Source organism: Archocentrus centrarchus, chromosome 2 (assembly GCF_007364275.1).
Source record: "Archocentrus centrarchus isolate MPI-CPG fArcCen1 chromosome 2, fArcCen1, whole genome shotgun sequence".
In the NCBI taxonomy this organism is placed as follows: domain Eukaryota; kingdom Metazoa; phylum Chordata; class Actinopteri; order Cichliformes; family Cichlidae; genus Archocentrus; species Archocentrus centrarchus.
In genome coordinates this window covers 7235637-7240747 of record NC_044347.1, presented here as the reverse complement: position 1 = coordinate 7240747, position 5111 = coordinate 7235637, and the positions used below count along the sequence as shown (strand labels likewise).

General features: G+C 45.6%; 1 pseudogene; it reads left to right on the top strand.

Moving 5' to 3' along the window:
• Window positions 1-2569: 2569 nt before the first annotated feature.
• On the top strand, window positions 2570-4229 carry LOC115798493 (tripartite motif-containing protein 16-like; annotated as a pseudogene).
• Window positions 4230-5111: the final 882 nt, after the last annotated feature.

Sequence of the window (5111 nt, the reverse complement as noted above, 5' to 3'; positions counted from 1 at the left end):
CAGCCCTACTGTTGAGGAGGATATACGGCTATTATTTAGCCATAGTATTTTAATTTAGCCACTGTGTTGTGTGCTTTATGCACCACAGGTGGGCTCGGATATTAGATTATTTACCTTTGTATTTTTATTTAGCCACTGTCTTGTGAGTTTGAACCTCTTTGATGTCCGTCTGGGGAAAAAGCCCCCTTGTAAGGAGAGACAATGAGATCAGCTGATTTGAACGGATACCGTATACGTCATTATCACACGTCAGCGCAAACACGCACGGACACACGCACGCGCACACGCACCTCACATGCACGCGCAAGGCTTTATTTTTATTATTACTACTGATGTTTGTCCTCATTTTTTCATTTCAGCAAGAACAACTGTGATGATGCAAGACTGTCTTGTTATCCCAAGGATTTAGAGACACTTTTCAGTTGTGTTCTATGTTTAAGACATCAGTCACTTTTTATTTCACCCACCCTCCTCATCCTCATCATCACCATCATCATCATCATCATCACCATCCTGGATCCCCTTTCAATCTTTGTTTTGTTCATTTTTGTGGCTGCAGAGTTCAGGAGACGTTCTTCCACACGAATAATGGTGGAAGTGCTGTTTAGAGCCTTTAGCTAAAAGAACAGGGTAAAGTACAAAGTAGATTTGCCGACTGCAGGAAAATAATGCCCCCATCTGATCTGCTGTCATATGTGACATTATTAGAGTCCTGAAACTGATGCATCACAGTGTAAGCAGCATTTTGCTGTTCCAGCTGGTCTGGGTGCAGCTGATTTGGTCTGCTTTGTGTACAGTTAGATATCCAGTGGTTTGCAGAGGCTCCCAGATGAATGTGAGGGGCTGTGTGTGAGATGTTCAATGGCAGAGAAGAAAAACAGTTCTGATGCCAACATTTCTCTTCATCTTTTGCACATTTCTATAATCTCTGTCAATCATTTGGGAACTTTAAATGTTTTAATGTCGACTTCTTCAAATGAAGCTAAATTTCTGAGTTTGAACTGCTAACAAATCATTTCCATCTGAAATGTGTCAAAGATGCTTTTTGTCACAACAAATCAAACAGGCTGGAAGCTTTTCATCTTTTTTAATATGACTTCATATGAAAGTGTTTCACAGCTGCAGCTGTGAGCTTAATATAGTGCAGCAGAAACTCTTATATTTACTTGTGAAGGAGCAGAAAACAGAATACTGGAGTATCTGAAATATTAAGTAAAGTATTACCTGCATACTTTGCAGCGCTGCCCGTGACTTTGTCAGCTGCTGCTCCGTGTTAATGATCAGCCTCAGTACTGAGAGGAAACTGTTGGCTGTGCTTCTGTCAGCTTGTTGCTCAGTGACGTCTTGTTTTCCATTTTCCTTCTTCTTCAATCGTCTCTTCCTTCAACCCTTTGCTTCTGTTTGCTGCTTCAAACACCAAATGATGCACATGCTGCACCTCTGGCCAAAGCGATGCTGGGAAATTATTTCTCTAGTCGCATTTTCTGTGTTTAACAGCTGTGCATGTGATATGATCAATAACAGAGGCACGGCGCTGATTACCGCCACTGTGCTCCTTCACCCCCGACACACACACACACACACACACACAGGCTGGGGTTAAAATTCAGCTTGGTTTGGAGAGGCCTTTTATCCGATCGTACAACCGACAAACCGTAATTTTAAGACAAGAGAACTTTATGGACTGAACCTGAGAGCTGCTGTGCTTAATTGGGTTAAAAAAAATTCTGATCACCGGCCGTTCGGGAAACCTACCGAACCTCCCGATGGCCACCACCACCCCCCCCCCCCCCCACACACACACACACACACACACACACACACACACACAAGGCGCTCCAGTGCGCGCTTTCGAGAACGTGCTCGATCGCGACTGTTTTTATTTTTATCAAGATGAAGCTTTGAAATACTCAGGTTGGCTTAAGTTACCAGTAGTAAAATAACAGGTCACTGTCCTGCAACTGTGTGCTGTAGTTACAATATAAGTTATATTGAGAGGCTGCGTTGTGTGTTTGTGTGCGTGTGTGGGGGGTTTGGGTTGTGTCTCCATACACGTCAGGAAATATATAGCTGTGCTCCTGCACACAGATGCTGCAGTAGTTTGGTTTGGACCGTGAAACGTGTTCTCAGCACAGAAAGGGGAGCGTGTTCTCCCACGTTTGTGCCCTTCGGCTTCCGTGTCCAGACGAGGACCCGCCCACACTCATACATAAAGGATCAGTTCACAGTCGTTGTTAAGCGTTTCACCGGTTCATCTGAACCCGACAACGACACCAGCACTGGCACGAGCACTGGCACGAGCACCGGCACCTCGGCGGTGTAAAAGGAGTAATAGAGAGCCCTTTGTCACTGTCAGGAGGTTTCTTTAGTACCTCCCTTCACTGATCTGTGTGTATAAGGATGGGTCTAAACCACATGGTGTAAATGCAGTTGTTGGTGAGCCTCATTTCCTGTAGGAGGTGAAATGAGCAGAGATCTGTTTCCCTGCAGAGCACAGAGGCTGTTCCTGTTCAGAGAAAGTTCAACTGTCACGCAGTCACTGAGAGAGGGAGAAATGGCCTCGCAAAGAATGGACCAACCAAGAATCTGCTGTTCAATCTGTTTGGATCTACTGAAGGATCCGGTGACTATTCCCTGTGGACACAGCTACTGCATGAACTGTATTAAAGGCTTCTGGGGTGAAGAGGAGAAGAAGAAGATCTACAGCTGCCCTCTGTGCCGAACGTCTTTCACACCGAGGCCTGTCCTGGTGAAAAACACCATGTTAGCAGATTTAGTGGAGGAGCTGAAGAAGACTGGACTCCGAGCTGCTCCTGCTGATCACTGCTATGCCGGACCTGAAGATGTGGCCTGTGATGTCTGCACTGGGAGAAAAATGAAGGCAGTGAAGTCCTGTTTGGTGTGTGTAGTCTCTTACTGTGAGGAACACCTTCAGCCTCATTACAAATCCTCTGCATTTGAAATACACAAGCTGGTGGAGCCCTCCAAGAAGCTCCAGGAGAACATCTGCTCTCATCATGATGAGGTGATGAAGATGTTCTGCCGTACTGTTCAGCAGAGTATCTGTTATCTCTGCTCTGTGGATGAACATAAAGGCCACCACACAGTCTCAGCTGCAGCAGAAAGGACTGAGAGGCAGAGAGAGCTCGAGGTGAGTCAACTAAACATCCAGCAGAGAATCCAGGACAGAGAGAAAGATGTGAAGCTGCTTCAACAGGAGGTGGACGCCATCAATCAGTCTGCTGATAAAACAGTGGAGCACAGTGAGAAGATCTTCACTGAGCTGATCCATCTGATCCAGTAAAGAAGCTCTGATGTGAAGCAGCAGATCAGATCCCAGCAGGAAGCTGAAGTGGGGCGAGTCAGAGAGCTTCGGGAGAAGCTGGAGCAGGAGATCACTGAGCTGAAGAGGAAAGAAGCTGAGCTGAAGCAGCTCTCACACACAGAGGATCACATCCAGTTTCTACAGAACTACCCCTCACTGTCAGCACTCAGTGAGTCTACAGAGTCATCCAGCATCAATATTGGTCCTCTGAGACACTTTGAGGATGTGACAGCAGCTGTGTCAGAGCTCAGAGAGAAACTACAGGACATCCTGGGAGAGGAACGGACAGACATCTCACTGACACTCACTGAAGAGGATGTTTTACTGTCAGATCCATCAGAGCCAAAGACCAGAGCTGAATTCTTAATATATTCACATGAAATCACACTGGATCCAAACACAGCAAACAAACAGCTGTTATTATCAGAGGGAAACAGAAAAGTAAGAGTAATGAATCAACTGCAGTCTTATTCTGATCATCCAGACAGATTCACTGATTGGGAACAGGTCCTGAGCAGAGAGAGTCTGACTGGACGTTGTTACTGGGAGGTGGAGTGGAGAGGAGGAGGAGTTTATATAGCAGTCACATACAAGAATATCAGCAGAGCAGGGAATGGGAATGAATGTTGGCTGGGACGTAATGACCAATCTTGGGCATTAGATTGTTTCAACAGTTTTACATTTTGGTACAACAACATCCAAACTCGTGTCTCAGGTCCTCGGTCCTCGGTCCTCCAGAGTAGGAGTGTACCTGGATCACAGAGCAGGTATTCTGTCCTTCTACAGCGTCTCTGAAACCATGACTCTGCTCCACAGAGTCCAGACCACATTCACTCAGCCGCTCTATGCTGGACTTTGGCTTTACTGTATTGGAGACTCTGCTGAGTTGAAGAAGCTGAACTGAAGTCTTTCATATTGTTGTGGGTTTAGAAGAAGAAGAAGAAGAAACAGCCTTTATTGTCCCACAGAGGGGAAATTTGGGTGTAACAGCAGCCGCAGTTATTATAAATATAAATAAAAATATAATAATTCACACTATTAAGAAAAGAATATAAATATATATAAAATCAACAAACAAGATTAACCTTAATACTACTAATAATAACACTATATACAATGTACATGATGTGCCTGTGTGTTGAACCTTAACAGGCCGGACTATTTACAGTATATTATATATTATCCTACATTGTGTAGGTTATTGTGGTTTTTGTTGGGAGCAGTGATGGTTATAAAGTCTTACAGCTGCTGGGAGGAAGGATCTGCGGTAACGCTCCTTTGTGCATTTAGGATGCAGCAGTCTGTCACTGAAGGAGCTCTCCAGCTCAGCAACAGTTTCATGCATGGGATGGGAGACCTTGTCCATCAGTGATGTTATTTTGGTCAGAGTCCTTCTGTCTCCCACCACCTGCACTGAGTCGAGAGGACATCCTAGGACAGAGCTGGCTTTCCTGATGAGCTTGTCTATCCTCTTCCTCTCAGCTGTAGACAAGCTGCTGCTCCAACATACTGCTGCATAGAAGATGGCTGATGCCACCACAGAGTCATAGAAGGTCTTCAGGAGTGTCCCCTGCACTCCAAAAGACCTCAGCCTTCTCAGCAGGTAGAGTCTGCTCTGACCCTTCCTGTAGAGCGCATCAGTGTTATGAGTCCAGTCCAGTTTATTGTTCAGGTGAACACCCAGGTACTTATAAGAGTCCACTATCTCAATGTCCACTCCCTGGATGTTCACCGGTGTCCGTGTGGTGGGTCTGCGCCTGCGGAAATCCACCACCAGCTCCTTGGT